The sequence below is a fragment of the Corvus cornix genome, chromosome 2 (assembly GCF_000738735.6).
Source record: "Corvus cornix cornix isolate S_Up_H32 chromosome 2, ASM73873v5, whole genome shotgun sequence".
Classification (NCBI taxonomy): domain Eukaryota; kingdom Metazoa; phylum Chordata; class Aves; order Passeriformes; family Corvidae; genus Corvus; species Corvus cornix.
In genome coordinates, this window is record NC_046333.1 from 81536246 (window position 1) to 81553421 (window position 17176).

The following is a 17176-nucleotide window of genomic DNA, read 5'->3' on the forward strand; positions in this document are numbered from 1 at the left end:
GAACCTGTTTTGAGGAGTAGGGTAGCAACTGAAATGATGTCTGAACTGAGCAAGTTGTCCAAATCCATCCAGAGGTGTTCTTACGTGACAGATAGTTCTCCCTCGTTCACTGTCTCACATCTAATTTGTTTCAAAGGACCTTACTGCATTTTGTAATAATAAATAGAACCATTTTGTGATACAGTTGATTTAAAAACAGGACTGTCCAGGAAGAAAGGCAGAGCAGATGAATGCTCTTCTGCTGTACAATGAAATTATTGGAAATGTTGGATCCATTAAAAATTTAGTTCCCCCACTAGTTCTCCCAGTATTTTAAGGATGAGCTTCATCATGCACAGTATTAAGTGTCTTGCTTTCTGATTATCTGTCAGTATTTCTTAGGAGATGGACTACTGGCTTCCTCATTAGTCCTTTGGGAATAGTTACAGGTATTCAAAGGCTGAAATTGGAGTTGAATCACTTCCAGTCATGTTTGGTGTTTTGTGGAGACCAGTGGGAAAGCTTATAGCGATCTGAATGAAATTTTTACCACAATTGTTGCTCTCCAACTCTCCCTGTACCTTTGCCATCAAGGGGATATCTCTGGCATGCTTAACTAGTCTTTTTTCCCTAAGGAAGTGGATCACACATCATAAGTAGTATGTCTGTAAAAACAAATTGAAAGAAAGTAAAAGCTACTCCACTTGGTTATGCTGTTGTAAATGAAGGTGATTCTTCTGAGGCAATTTTTTTAGAGTACATCCTAAAAAAGGGGTGGTAAACTTATGTTACTGTCCTGACTTTTTCCATCTTTTTCTTTCTTTGAATCTCTGATACACAGAGGCAAGTAAAAGAGCGTAATATGTTTGATGGAAAACAGGCTAATGCAGAATGGGAGAAGACACATGAAATTGTGTTGCTATGCAGTACATAGCATACACAGTTAGCGGTACTAGGCGGGCAACTAACTTAGGGTTTTGTACAGGTTTCTCCACAAGATTTCCACCATGCACTTTGGGAATTCAGAGCTGAGGTGCTCTTGAGCAGCTTTTATTGACTTTGCATCCCATAGTTCTGATAAGATGCCTTGAAAATGAGCTTGTTAATTTTGCCATACTGCTGTCAAAAGGCTTTGACATTTCTAAAGGTGTCACTGAATACGGTGTAGAGAAGATATTGTGATAACTGTAACTTTCTTCTTGAGCTTCCTCTTATTAATTTTTAGTTTTTATGTAGAAAATTGATTTTAATTTGCAAACTGCAAGCCAACCTTGGAACTATGTCTTAAATCCCAGTGATATATCCTCTGTTAAAAATTATAGTAAATTCTGCTGTATTTAAAAAAAAAAAAAAGGAAACCATACTGCACATAGCCTACCCATCCATTACCATTGTCTGTAGTGACTTTTCTGACTTACAGATGTTTCAAGACATGCAGAAATGGAGCATGAATTGGGACGTTGTCAGGGAATGGCAAATAGCAGTGTCTCTTGTTGCATTTTTAAGCATGTAAGAATGTCTAAACAAGAACAAGATTCTTGCTGCTGAGTTTATTAACCTCCCACTTGATGACTTACCTTATCATTTCAATATTAATTTTGATTTCCTTTAGTTACTGAATCGGGATTTCTCCCTCTTCTCTGCCTTAATCCCTACCTCTCAAGTGGGCTCTGCTTTTGTATTTACAGACTATGCAGCACTTTCCTACTGATGCTCTGTATGAAAATGAGGTGTTTTCATGACTACCCAATAGAAAAGTAGATGATCCTTATACTTTGTAAAAAAGGAAGGCAGCCTGTATACCTAAAACTGGTGTATTAAGAAGTGTTTATTGCAGTCTTTCATTGTTAGTATTTTTCTGAGCTGCCCTTCAGTGGATAGGAAGAAAAGGATTTACTGAGTCACAGGAGGGCACGTTCTGCTTTGTGTTTTGTGCCTATAAGCTCCATTCTAACAGCTCTGAGATATAGCATCAACCTGCCATAACAAGATGTGCATAATAAAGTAAAAACAGAGTGCTCATCTTTATTTTCCCTGCGGTTTGGTCTCTGCCTCGAGAACTGCCCCATGCTGCATCCCAGACTCCTTTGATGGTCTGATTGTCTATTTGCTCTATTGTTGCCTTTCCCTGGTCTTAAAATTAAGAGCCAGACACGGTTAAGGGGAAAAGGGGTTTTTACCTCGGTGTTTATTTAAGGATCCTCAAGGTGCACCACTTCCTCCAGGTGGAATGCGCCAAAAGGCACCTACACGATAGATCGCGTATACAATTTATAGGCCTTGCCAATTAGGATATCTGTCAAAGATTCCCCAATGAGAGGCTCAAATGAACCCCCCCATTCCGAGGAATCCCTCCCTGGATGGGTCTATCTTAGTTTACAGGATGTTCTAGGGAAGACCTTGGTTTCTCAGGATAGCATAGGGCTTTCTGACCTCCAACTGCTAGGCCTCCAGGATGTTTGGTCTCCTGGCTTAACAGAATATTGGGTCTAAGCTAAGGTATCAGACTTAAGGAATTACTAGTATGCATTCTAAAAGCACTGGAGATACATAAAAGCTATATAAAAGGTATATATAAAAAAAGGCAAAAAAATCATCGTGGCATCACTATAAACTTTGAGACTTTAGCCGTGAAGTACAAGACCCATAGGTGTTCCCCAGAACAGCATGTTCCAACAGGGAAATAGAAAAACCTTTCCTATTCTTCCCAGTAATTGTCAGTAGTAGCACACAAAGCAGTGAGAAAGATCTATTTCTGGGTAGAGAAAATTTTCATCACAATGCTGCATCTGAACCATGACCTTAAGAGGATTTTTTGGGGAATGAGGAGGGACTGTAACATAGGTTAAAATTGTATAAAGAAGAATGTTTTTGTGAATTCAGAGCCTAATTTTGGGTAACTGGGGAGGTGTATTTGATCTCTCAAAGACCAAGTTGTCCAGATATAACACAGTTAAGACTATGACTCGAATCTTTGTTATGTCACTAGAGGAAATACCTGAAGATAACTCTTTGCATAGAAACGTGTGGACACAAACAAAAGCAAAAGGCATCTTTTGGCTTTATTTTGACTGGCAGTGGAGGGTAACAATAAACTGGTTTTAGTTTCTTTTCTACCACCAAGAAAGGAGAGGGGGGTATAAGAAATTAACAGAAATGAAAGAGGGGGAAAAATAAAACCCAGCACAAATACTGCTTATTTTTTAAAAATTGATTTTGGTGAAGAAAGGACTCTTCTATTAACAGCATAGTGTAGTCCTCAGGCTGGATTAAACAGTTGCTTAATTTTAATTTGATTGAGACAGAGCAGAGCAAGAAGCTTCTACCAGTGTATCTGCTGAGTGCCCTGCTGGGATGCTAATGTTTTCAGTAAGTCAAGGTTGCATATTTAAAAGTAAGTGGTCCCTTTGCGTTATATCCTTCTTCCTGTGGCTAAAAGGAAGAAGTTTTAGTTAGAATTCTGTTTAACTGGAGCCTTCACTATCGCTCAGAGTTTCTGAGGGAGAGAAACAGAGGGTCCTCTTGGATGTGCAAAATATGTGTGCTTTTGGGCCAGCACTGACTGTGTGGTGTCATGGTGGAGGAATGTCTCCCACATGCTTACAGCGTTTTTGTTCAGTTTCATTTCATCTGTGATGATGGTAAAGTAATACAATTTTTTGCAAAATGGTTTGTCTTTTTTAATCCTATTACTTTAACGTTATGCTGTTAAAATCCCATTCTAACATTGTGTTTATATGGGAAAATTTAGTATACCCTTCTGTGTGGTCTAATTTTCATTTGTGATCTCTGTGTATCAGTACTGCCTCCAGCACAAAGTGAAAGCCAGATTAATTTGTTTTGAAAAAATTCAGACCTTGGGGTAGAAAGTGAGAGGATAAGTTGTGTGGTAGGTAGAAGCACTGACAATTTCAGCATGGGCACCAGGTATATGTATTTAGTCTGTGGTAGAGTTTGAAGTTTATCGTAGGCAAAGTGTGATTATCTCACAGATTTATCTGCAGTGCAGTTTCTCTTTGCTTTGTTGCATTGTTTCAAGTTATCTTACCTTTGAAAGCTGATGAGGACTTTGTAATATGGCAGCTTTTCCAGGAGTATTGTTTGAATTTCTGAAGGGAGTACCAGTCTTAAAATCAGAATTTCCATATGAAGTTTAGGTGTGTCTTTGATGTTTCTTCTTCTTGTTTGTACTATTTATTTCCTGCAGTTGTTCTAGGAAAATTTTAGTGACTTGCTCAGATGCAGATGTTCTAATTTTCTTCTTAATTGTATAATTACAAGAGATCAGACAGATTTGAACAGGACATGCATCCTACTATCCTGTCCTAGTAAGCAAAATCTTCTGTTTCACAATTCAAATTCTTGTATGCTCCTAACGGTGTTTCTAATAGGAGTTTCCTGTTAATTGGTGAGTTTACTGCAGTTAGCTTCGTATGAATTACTGATTCATACTGTTAAGTTGTGAATTAACATCTGAGTTGTAAGTGTTGCTTGGTGAACTGTCAAAGATAATGAGAGCCAATACCTGATACTGAAGTTAACATTGCATTTTAATAAACGCTCCTCAGGACCATGCGCCTGTGCCTATGCATACTTTTCTGCTAAGTTCTCCCAAAGTTTGAGTGCCAAAAATTCCAGATCAACCCCAGCACCAGCTACCAAAATCTCTTTCTCTCTCTGTTATGTTCTTGTATGAAAATGGGATCTCAAACAGACTTGAAATACAGGATCAAAATCAGATCTAGGTATTCTTTTCCAGCTGCCTGAGGTGAATGCAGAATCCTGTACTTCATGCTCTACTCAGTGTGAATGTAATATGTTAATTGAAAATAAATATAGATTCTGTGGATCAGAGATACTGGAGGAGGGAGAGCTGTGAAAGGAAGTTCATTGTGGGCACAGTGCAGGGCAATTCTGGGATCTGTTGCCTACATTTTTAAGCCTAGTGCACAGCAGAGCATAGAAGGCGTTTGTTTTTAACGATCGCTTATGATGAACTGGGTGTTGTAATCAAAGACTTGACAGGGATCCTACTTGTATATTAAAACTCTTCTTCCTTAATCTTGTTAGTACTGAACACAAGAGAAAAATATCTGTTGAGGAGCTTGGAAATTATTGTGTGTGTCCTCCCTGGGATGGTGCCCAGGACTGAAGTGTTTACCTCTGTCTGTTTGCTTAGCGTGAGGCATTTGTGATTGCTTCAGCACAGTGAGCAGCCAGGAAGATGGGAGTTTGCATGCATGTTGGGTGGCAAAGGGAGGGGATAGGCTGCTAGAGGAATGCCAAAGCACTGCATGCTTTCATTGCTGATGGGGAAAACATTTGGCCCTGGGTAAGAATATTTCAGACAAGGCTTGGAATATGTCCATATCACAACAACCATATTCTTGCTATCTCTTCAGTCACCTAAAAAAATGAACCCTAAACTCCACAGCATTCAACTTCATGCTGAAGAGAGAGTAGAAGAGCTAAGAATCTTGCTGGGGGAAGCAGGGAGCATCTATCAGTTTGGGATTTATGGTACCAGATGGACTGTGCTGTGTGTTCTGGCTCCAGTGATGGATATGTTAAGATTTGTCTTCCTCTCATGCATGCTGAGATGGAAAAAGGGAAAGCATCCATCACTGAAGGAGAAAAAAGAAAGCCAGAAAAAAAAATTATACAGAATATGAAAGCACCATAGACAAAGAAACTGTTGTTACTTCTCTCTCTTACATCATAAGGGATCTCAATACATTTGGGCTGGGAAATCTAAACTGTATAAACCTTGTTGACGTGTTGTACCAACCAATGCATACACACACTCTGCCCCACTCAACCTCCCCTCCCATAATGTTTAAGGAGTGTCCCCCCATTTGGAAAAGCAGATTACACATCAATTTTTCTTTTCTCGATACATAACAAATAAAACTATTAGTCTTACATAGGATTTAATATGATCTTCTGTATTTAAAATGGAATGGATATGATTTCTTTAAATCGTTTTGGAACACTTAGACTAACAAAGTGGATAAGCCAGCTTTTGGAATAAACTGACATGTGTAAAAACTGGCAGAGTTTTTAAACACTGTACATTTTAATTGCCTTTTGTTGGGGTATTATTACTTCAGCTGCATAATTATGGGAGCCTGCTGCATATTAGCACAGTTTTCCAATAACCTCAGGCTCTATGCACTGAGTTGGATTTTCCTCTTCAGACTATCATCTTGGATTCTCCCAGACTACATACCACTGCTTTTTTTGTCTTTCTCTGTAGCAGTGCATGCTGTAGGCAATAGTGAGTGTAATACTTTCTTCATTGTTAGGAAGTGAACATTATCAGCAGCTGCAATATTCAGGATTAGCCTTTTTGTTATTATTCGGCATCTGCAGTACCTACGTGAATCTGTTCAGTCCTGTTTCTCTAGAAGGCAGCTGGGCTCTCTGACTGAGAGAACACAACCATAAACATTTCCTGTAATTGTCACTATCCTCAGGAGTTCAGTCTTAATTGGAACTGCAGTTTTTCCAATGCAGTTCACTGAGATATATAAAAACTTGCATTTTATTTAAAAAACAGGGGTTATATTAAATGACATCTTCACGCTTTATAATGGTGGAATGGGGTCAGATCAAGGTTCTCAAAGCTACACCACAAATCAGTTCCTGAGTGAGACCTATAATCCAGGTCTCACAACCCCAAGCTTCATCCTTGGTCTGCTAGCAAGCAGATGTCTCTGAATTAATTATGCTACAGAAAATGTATCAGCTGGTATTCTGCTGTACAGCAAATGTATTTCAGAATAGTAGATAAAATCTAGGACTTTCCTGGGGCTTGTGGACTTTATTTTTCTCTAGGAGGTGTCTGTCATCTAAGCTTCATTTGAATTTTTGAAAACTGAAATGAAAAGGTTCACTGGCTTTTGAAAAGGGTCAGAGAAAACAGTATTTCTATTTATTTTTATGGTTACGTGTTTAAAGATGCATTGGCTAAGGACTGAGCTTCCATGATACCCATAATTTTGGTTTTACCTTTCTTACCTTACTTGCCACCTTTGGAAAATAAAGGAGCCATGTACTGGTTAATGAAAGAGAGGAAGGAAGCAACTGTTTCATGTAGACTAAATTACAGGGTATTCAGTTTTTCTTGTTTTTCCTAAATTGTCACAGGTATCGAAAACCATGGTGATCAATGAAATTTAAGATTTACATGCTAGCATCAGTTGCCAGCATGTCACTTAAATCAGAGAATCAGTTAAGACATGAAATTACTTGGAAGAATTCCAGAAAAGGAGTAACATTTTATTCCAAGAATAGTTGCACTCCTGTTAGGGTGGGTGGAGTGATGTTGAGACTATTTATGCTACAGGTGAAAATGGTAGAAGAGGTAGAAGCAGTACAGTGTTGCATTTTAGGGAAGAAAGGAGATTTCTCAAGAAGACCATTGCATGGTATCCTTCTGCAAAATTAAAATGCATGTGCACACAAACATACACACAAAACCAAACCAAAATGAACAAAAGAACCCCAAACCAAACACAATACATCTATTTAGTTTCATCTTAAGGACACCCAAAATTGCTAGAAACATTTTTTTTTTATCTAAATCTTGTAGAGATACACACAGAAACAAATCTTGTGTACATATGCTATAGTGTTCAATAATTCTTTTGTTTGACTTGCATTATGAATTTGATTTCTCTGGTCATGACACTTGTGGCTTTTTGTGTCCTCAGTACTAATGCCATTTGGCTGAAAGGTAGTAAAAGGTGTTATTCTTGTCAGTATCCTGGAACTGGAAAAGTCTGCCTGGATCATCACACCAGTGAAATTCAGGTTCAGAAAACCATGCAAAAGTTTGGAGACATGTAGGCAGCAAATACCAGTGGCAACAGAGCACTTGAAATGTCCTATAGACTTCAGTCAAGACTAGAAAGCACAAGGATACATGGTGTCACAGTCAAGAATAAATATTTTCAGAAGTTTTGCTGTCACGCTCAAGGAGATCAGAGTTGTATCAGAACTGTTTTATTTTAAATAAAATTATTCAGTTGTGTAATTTGCAGAAAGTTGGATAAAAGTCATGTTTTCCCTGCTCTTTGAAGTCGTCATGAAAAACATGACTTCAGTGGGAGCAAGACCACAATAATTTCTCTTTCGTTACTGTTTTTCTCCATTTCTACCATTTTAAACAAGGTAACACTATTTGTTCTGTCAGCAGTCTTAATAATGTATTATACTTTAAAAATGATTATTTTGGGATCATGGATTAGGTTTTGGAAGAACTAAGTGCTGCTCTTGGACTATAAATCTGTGGTGGTTAGTTAAAAGGCTAAATGAACTTTAACATGTCCTGTCACTTTGACCTCAGTGGAGTTAAAGCAAGTAGCAGGGCAAGTTCAGTGGCTTTAGATGAGTTATTATTAGTCAAATCCTTGCAAAGCCAAATAAATGTTACATCATTCTGTTTTGTAATTTTCATCCAGAGAGCTCTGGCTGACTGATGACTTCCCATATTCTGGTCCATGCTTTCCTGCTAGCAATACATTTCCTGTCCTGATACTCCAGTCTCTACATTTCTTCTGATTTTGGCCTAATGGAGTCTGTTCTGATTCTGTTGCGTTTACCATGCCTATGGAGTCAGCCTGACAAACTGAGGATCAGTCAGATCTGTTCCTTATGTGATTTGCCTGCAGCTGTGTGTGTGTGTGCACATGTCCGCAGTTCATGACTGGAGCCTGTGCTCAGCGAGGCAAGAACTTAAGAGAGTCCTGGTACTGCTCCTGTTTTGATCGGATGTAATTTCTGAGTTGAACCAGAAGACACATGTGTCAAGACCTGGAAGTTTCCCAGCCCTGCATGTGAAGCAGAAGTGCACGTAGCACTCTGCACATTGAGCTTCTGGTCTGCAGTACGTGTCTGCAGGTGCCTGTCTGGGATGTGTTTGTATGGGCTGGTTCTGTGGTGTCAAGCAGTGGTGGCTGGGACATGTTCAAGGATGTTATTGATTTTTCATTTGTTCTGCTTTTTCCCCCTAAAAATTCCTACCTTTATTTTATTTTGGTTTTACTCTGCCCAATATTGCGCTTTGGAAAGCACATTAAAAAAATACAGATTTATAAGAAGGCTATTCCTATTTCTTTCATGTTCCTTATGCCTAAATTCTGCTCAATAATTGCCATCTTTCCATGTGCATTCTTTAGTCAAGCAAATAAGCTGAATTTAATGAGATCTTTTTCCTTATGCAAGGACCTTTTCAGCATGAAGAGAGAAAGATAAGTAGTAATATTTGTTAGCATATATCATAAGGAGAAATGTTAGTATTTGTAGAAGGAACACAAGGTTGTGGATTGCAGTTGTAACCATTCATCCTTGAATGATTCCTGAAAGTAGGGTATATTTGCATAATGCAGGCGTGTTTTGGAGGAGGGAAAGAGGAAGGAGAATATTTTTGTCTTTTTATTCTTACTCTTGTTTTCCTCTCTCATTCTCAGTTCTGATACAGTTTCAGTTTTGACAAGATTTTCTCTCTTGCCAGATATCAACACAAGCAAAAATGTGTTCAATAGCAGTACGTGAAGTTTACTTGTATTTGTTCAGTTCTCCTGTGCATAGATGGTGAGAATACTGAAGTGGGGAAAAACCCCATCCACCTGGTGTTCCTGACACTTCTACTTTAGCTCCAACATCAGCCAAAGTCACTTGGAGCAGCTTCCTTAACTCAGGTTGTCAACTTTGTGGAGCAAAAGCTGAGGCTGGCTGGTGAGATGATGTGGAGCTGGCATGATCTTATCCTACTGGTGTCCTTTTTTTGTCTTGCGAGGTGAGCAGGGGTTGACATTAGGTGCTGTGTGAAGATCTTGAGTGCCTGGGCAAGCTCTCAGCTGACTGGGTGAGGTGAGGTTCTGCTGTGGCACACTGCCTGAGCAGTGCCACACAGCTACAGCAGAAGTGGGAAGCCTCAGTGTGCAGAGGCTTCTCTCTGTCATGGTGTCTAGACATGCTGTGATTATTTCTTTGCTCAGTTCAGTGTGTAGCCAAATGTCTTTTCAAGTATAGTAGAGAGGTGTGAGCACAGTGCCTGCACCCATGTAACAGTGAAGGTGGTAACTGCGTGTGTGCTCCGCCAGATTTAATCACGCAGCTTGGTCATACCAGTGACTTTAGTACCATATCCTATCAGCAGCAGGAATCAGCACTGCCATGTGTTTAGCTTTAAACCTTGTGAAGATTTCTTGAAACCTTCCACTAATATACACCTATGTGTATTTTTATCCATTTGCACAAGTCCCACCCTCTGCCCTGCTGTCCCATTCTTTTAAATTAATGGGATTCTGGAAAATAAAATGTATCATGGCTGAATTCCCCTCTTGTGTACCTGTGTTTATCATTGAGAGTAGGGACAAACAGCTGTTTGGAAAGTGAGTTTGTCTGTTGTTTTTCCTGACCATTTTCATGGAAGTTTTTGTGTTAGACTGAAACTGATCATCAGTTCCAGTAGTCATTTTGAAAGGAAAGAGTGGGAGACAGAGGCATGAGGCAAAGCCACACCAGCCTTTTTGCTTTAGCAACTGATACTAAACCAAAGCAAAAGGAAACTAAACCATGGTTGCATACCTCCCAGTAAAATAATTGATGTGGTTTTTTTGCAGTTAGACTTCTAATTTTGGTGACTTTATTTACAGTTTCTGTAAGACAGGTTTGGTGTGGGCTGTGTAGACTGAGTTAGCCTAATTTTAGCTTAAATTAGTGAATACTCAGGCTAGTTTCTGGTGTTACCGTACCCACAGCATGTACTGTGTTGTTCTTGATGAGAGTGCCACCACAGTCATAGGAGCAGCAGGGTTGCCATATGAAGAAGTGTAAGGGAAGGAAGACGTGAATCCGTAGAAATCTAACCTTTATGTATTAGTTTTTATGTGCGTGCACGTTTTCCCTAAATCAATACGGTAGGTTCATACTCCGCTTTCCAGTTTTGTTTAGGCAATTGTTAAGATTAGAATAAAAGTAAACTTGCTATAGCTTTTATTTTGGTCAAATAAAATCTGGTATATTTATGTAGAAATAAGAATTGTGAAGTGAGTGGTGGAGGGACAATGGTCAGGTTCAAGTGGTTGTAGAAAGCACTGGTACTGTTAGGCTTGTTTAGGAAAATTGAGGTGTATATAGCCTTCTTTTCAGAAGTCTAATAATTTCAGAGTCTAATAATTCAGCTGCTCATTCTGGTGTCGTGAGAGCATACATAAATCACTAGCACACTGCATCTTGGAGATGGGTTGCTTGTAGTTGTCTGTAGAACTTACTGCATGGTAACAGTTATAATTAATTACTTGACAGACTGAATGTCTCAGAGTAGTTTGTCATCAACATGCACTGGTGACGGGTAGTTTGAGTGTTGAGGTGTTCGAATATTCTTTGGTACGTAGTAGTATGAAAAGCAGAATTTGGTCCTCTTCCAAGTTTTAAATTTGTCCTTGCCTTTCTGAAAAGTGGGAGGCAAAGAAAAGGTAATGCAATGTCTTGTTGAAAATATAAGCTTCTCCTACCACCTTGGACTATGAAACTGAAAGTGACTTTCTGTCCTTTAGCTTTGATTGATCCCTATGGCATGGAGAAGACCATCTAAATCTGCTTTTGGTAACTTCTACAGCAGAGTTTGACGTCACTGAATTTCACGGAAGGGTGTGTATATGTGCACATATGATATAAATTCTTAATTTAGGAGAAAACATGTAAATTATAATCTGAAGTACTTGGCGATAGGGAGAATGGGATTCTTGGGAAATTTTGATGTGGTAAACATAAATCTGAATCTTTGTTGTCTAACCTGGGGAATTCTTCTTGTTCGTAAGATGTTTCCAAGCATTTTAACCTTACGCGTTTGGTAGATTTCCTGAGACTTCCATTGTCGGTGATTGAATGACGGACCCAGACCGGCAGGGAATCTGAATCATTTATTCCAAGGAGCGAGTTGGTTTTATACACTTTTCTAAGGCACAGTATTTCCTTACATGGCGTGACCTATCCTGTGTTGCCACATCACCAACACACTTCGTAGGGGTCTGCTGTGTGACACCTCCTCCCCCAGGGACCGGTGGGGACAAGCCTCTGTGTGCTGCCATGTGCTTCTTTGTGCTGCCATGTGCCTCTGCAGGCAGGTTTTACAGCTCACAACCCAATTCTATCTTATAATTCCCCATATTCCATAAGTCAAGAAAGCACTGGAAAAAAATCACAAACACTTCTAGTCATCTAGTACACTCATTTCATATAAGTGAGTAAACAGAGTGGAACAATGACTCCTTTTTTGCCTCGTGTCTCTGTTTAGGTTCAAGGGTGAACTGTTGATTGCTAGTGTATTTTTTCTGCTCCGTAGACGTTGTCAATCTAGGAAATGAATGCTTAAACTGGACAGAGTACTACTGTTCTTTCTTGTGAAGTGCCGTTTTCTTGAGGTGTTGAGAGCCGGAAACTGCTGCATGTTTCCTGTCTTCATGTTTCAAGTAGAGATAGCACTTGATTGATTAGAAACGCTTTCTTTGTTTCAATAAATAAAAAAGCAAGATAATTTTTTTAATATTTATATTGTATTTGTCATTCCTACAAGATGGGTTATTGTCTTGAAATGTGCTTAATGATGCATCTCTTTCTTGAAAATGCCCTTTGTATTATTTTGAGATATTAGACAGTAACTGCATTTTTCTCTTGAACTTTATCTTTTGTGGAAAGATGGAAGAATACTAAAGTTTTACCCATCTGAATTTTGTCATGGATTTTACTCAGGGACAGATTTAAGTCCATGTATTTGACCTGTTTAATTTTAGTGGTGTTAAGGCACCAAGGCAAAATTTTATAGTAAGGATTTTTCTCAAATTCATATCTCATGGATTTCGGTAATTCTGCAGCAAGTATTCCTCTTCTGATTCTCATCCCAAACTGCCAGGTATTTTAAAGAATGATTTTTTTTTTCCTGTCTCTTTCCATTTGGTTCTTGTTCACACTGTATTGTTAAAGTGCCTTACATTTCTAATTTATTGACTTGAAAGACATGTTTTATGTCTTCAATAAATGTCTGAGAATTGCTGATGAGCTGTCTCCTCATTATCTATTATCTCTCTTTTGTGTTTCCTTAACTCCTAGGAGCCTTCAAGGTAGACCCACTTTTGCTCTGCACAAATGCTGAACAGAGGCAGTACGTGTTTACAGAGGGATGGTGACTAAAAGGTGGGTAAGAGACTTCATTTTGTTCAGTCAGTAGATGATGATGTCATGGAGAGATTGTAAGATGATGTCTGGAAAAAAGACTTGTGATGTGACTTTGTAGACCATTACAGTTGTTCTGCCTTTCTCTTTTCCCTAAGCGAAGGAAATTCAACAAATGGAAATGGGAGGAAGAAAAAGAACATGCAATTCTCCTCTCATCTTACCTCTCTTAAATTATGCTCAATTTCAGAAAGGGAAACTATGTAAAAAGGGGGATGTTTGTTTAAAGTGACACTTAAAGGGTAACTGTAAGAGTAACATGTTTGTAGGTGACTATTTCAGGATACTGTTTTGAAGGCTCCACACAAATGCTTACCATCAGTCTAAAAATGTCTTAGGAAAAGGAAGCCTGTATAGCTAAATGACAAGGTAGAGGAGACTATTAAAAGCAAGAGGACATCTTAAAAAAAGCTGTGTCTGTGTTCAGAGAAGGAAATAAGACCAGAACATTCCTCTATCAGGCAAAACAGAAAGTTAATAAATGCTTTTTTCAACCACACCAAGAGCAGGAAGCCAGCGTGAAGAGTCTGTGTGGCTGGTGTATGACACTATGAAGTGAACGATCCGAGATAAAGCAATGGCAGAAAACTGAGTAATTCCTGTGTGCATGTGCTCACCACTGAAAAGTGTGGGGTGGTTCCTGTTTTGGAAACCTTATGGGAGGCTTAGGAGATTGCCTTTCTGGAACAAATTGCATGTTCTCAATTTAGCAGGTCCAGATGTAGTTTACCCAGGTTTTTATGAATGGTAGAGTGAAATGGACCAGCTACAGACTGCAGTAGGCAGCCCCTTGCTTTTAAGTGTCTCAGCAGTTGAATACTTAGAGATGTCTAATTTGATGCTGTATTTCAGAAAGCATTCATGTGGACTCAGGGAATCTAAAAACCAACGGGCCTCTTGTTTAAACTGAGTGGATTAATTAAAAAAATTAGATTAGTATCTCTGTTTTAGAAAGGACATTGAGTATTATAGTGGGGATACTGAGAAAGGATTGATTTCTGTGAATAAAAGCCTGATTAAGAGCATATTTAAGAACTGGTGAACTGGTTAATTTTATCCTTCAACTACTTGAAGGATGCTTACAAAGATGAGCCACTGATAGAGCCAATGTTCCTAGTTGTGGCAAACCATATATCAGGAGGTTAATGTGCAGATTGCAAATTAAAGTATTCCGATTTGGCATTGTAGGAAAAACTTTTTCCATAGGAATGTAGTGCAACACTGAATAAAATTACCTGGGGATGTGGTGGGGATGGCACCTCTCCCAGGGGGGAAGCTTTCAAGTCTTAGTTGAACAGTGCTGCCGCTGACCTGATCTTCTGTGGCTTTTAGTGGCTAGTCAGACTGGATAGCTGGATGAATCCCAGAGATCTTACCTAGCTGGCATTTTTGTGATTTGAAGTCAAGTCTTCCTAAAATGCTGTGGTCTTTTGAAGGAGACAACTGGCATGCAGATGAAAGACATCATTGGATGTATTGTTCTACTTAATTTAAGAAAAAGTATTTCATATTCAAAGTTCTCTTGAAAGTTTTTTAAAGGAACTAAACAAGCACAAGTTAAGGAGGAGGACTGACAACTGTGTAAATAATTGGTTAAATGGTAAGGAAAAAAAACTTCAGGAGAAAAGTGTGTTGGAAATCACCAGTGGATTTCCATAGATATCCCTGTGAGTGCCCAGGGGTATTTTCATATTCATAAGTGACTTGAGACAAAAGTGTGGTGACAAGGTTTGTTTCTGAAACTAAGTTATTAAGGACGAAAGAAGGTAAAAAAAAAGGGGGCCGACTGAAAAAATGCAAAAGAACAGTATAAAACCAAGTGGCCATTAAAATGATGGAAGAAATTCAGGATCAGTAATGTTAAAATACTTTGAGTTAGCTTGAGGTCTTGAGACTATAAGCAGCAATTTACTGAAAAAATCAGCCCTATGCTTTAGTAGCAATCAAGAAGTAAATTTATTTCAGGAATTGCTCTGAAAGGAGAGAAATCAAAATATTAGAGTACTTTCTAAATCTGTGATGTTTTACATCTTAGATATGGTGTGCTGTCCTGGTCTTGTCATCTCAGAACAAATGGAGTAGAACAGGAAAAGTTTCAGAAAAGGGCAACAAGAATGAAGAAGAGCAGCAGGATGCAGAATTCATACATGGAGCAGCATCCATGCAAGAACAACTAACTAGATGAGAGTTTCCAGACTGGAAAAGAGATAGTGGCCAGATGCTAATGCTAGGTGTGTATAAAATTAAAGGAACTGTGAGGTGTGTGGATGGGAAATGAATACTCAGTGCTGCCTAATTTTGTATTAGAAAAGAGATGAGGTGAAACAGGCAGGGAACAGTTTTAAAGCTAGGAAAAGAAGTGTTTTGGTTTTTTGCATAGTGTGTAAGTCAGTTCTGAAATTTCTTGCCACAGCATGCTTTGTGTGCTGCATGGGTATAATGTGCTTCTGAACAAAGTTGGAAAAGGAGGTGGGAAAAAAATAGAAGACAAAAAAAAAGAGGTGATAAACAAAGGTATTACATCTGGGTAAGGAAGTGACGGAGCTGCAAACTGTGGAAAGTGTGAAGGGCTTTGGGAGGAGCGGAAGAGAATTTTTGTATATGACTGCTCTGAGCATCTGCTCTTAGCTGCTCCTGGAGACAGAGTAGGAGGTCAGGCTGGATGTTTTGTCTGAGTTGGTTTTGTCATTTCAGCTGGGCTAAACAGCCAGCCTGACCCACTGTGGTGGTTCTTACATACTATTTTATAAACAGTAAGGTTGCAGGGTACAGTCCCAGAAGAGAACTCTGTTGCTAACATTATTTTAAAAAATGCTAAGCTGTTATGTAATTTGAGCTCTCCCACTGAGCTTGGAGCCTTTTCCCTCATTGTGAGATAAATACTTTTAATCTTATTTTGGCACTTGATAAATGACAATTGAATTTTTTTTAATATGTTCAAGCTGTTTCTTTGAGAGTTCAATTCTTAGTCAAAAAATCTCAGTTTTCTGTTTACTGTGTTCCCTGTACAGTCTGTAGTGCCTGTCAGGGAGCGTGGAATTACCAGAACACCTTTTCTCAATCTGAAAGTTCTAGTGATCCCTGTTTTGGTGTAGAGACAGTAGACTTCAAGGGTAGAGATAAGCCAGATGAAATGGCAAAGCCTAAAGGAAGTACAAAGAGAATGAGAAAACACTGATAAATTTGGAGATATTTTTGTGCTTGCAAATTAGCTCAAGAAGCAAAGTGTTGGAGTTATCATGATCAAAGGGGAAAGGCTAAAAGTGACAGTGTTTCATAATGATAGCAGTTGAAATGGAACAGATAAGACTACTGGAAAAAAGATCGTTGTGGGAGAAGATTAGAGGAAAATAGGTAGATTGATCTGAAGGAATTGAATGAAAAGATTGAGAAACTACTGAATAAAATTCTGAAGAATTAACAGAATTTTAGGAGCTTAGAGAGGAGCAGATACTGGGAATGAAAGAAACGGTGTGTTTGGTTTTCTATCAGTGGTTTATGGATGTGAGATGGATGGATCCATGAAAGTATTAAAGAGTATTCCAATGTCCTGTACCAGTATCTGTACTTCTGGGAAGTTTTCCAAGAGAACTTGAAATAAAAAAATTATGGAGGGAAAAATTGGTTGTTTTTTTTTTTGGTTAGGTCAGAGAGGTTAGTAGCTCTTCGCAAAAATGAAATTTGTTTGCAAAAATGAATCTAAAGAAACTGAAATGGAGACTGAGAATTTCTAAGTAATATGGCCAAGACTTGCAGAGACAAAAATGATATGAAAATTTGAAATAGTGATGTACAGTCCTGAAGAAAGAGTATTTTTCTTGCAGGAAGAGGGGATACAAGGGTGTTGTTTTAGATAAATGGATAGGAATTGCAGAATAAGAGCAGTTAAAAGGGAAAGAAGAAGAGGTATATAACATAAATCATGACCAATTTAAAGTATTGCTTAGGTCAGCCG

At 38.7% G+C, this 17176-nt stretch overlaps 1 protein-coding gene across 6 annotated transcripts in view; it reads left to right on the top strand.

Annotated features, from left to right (window-relative positions):
- Nucleotides 1–17176, top strand: part of SEMA5A (semaphorin 5A) — a 317047-nt gene that overhangs the window by 69891 nt on the left and 229980 nt on the right. For 5 of the 6 annotated variants that reach the window (XM_039548447.1, XM_039548450.1, XM_039548451.1 and 2 more), the window contains one exon: nt 13099–13182. The gene's annotated coding sequence lies outside the window, so the exon portion shown is untranslated. Of the gene's footprint in view, nt 1–11546; nt 11641–13098; nt 13183–17176 lie in introns of all 6 variants that reach the window. The other variant, XM_039548448.1, reaches the window with a different exon arrangement.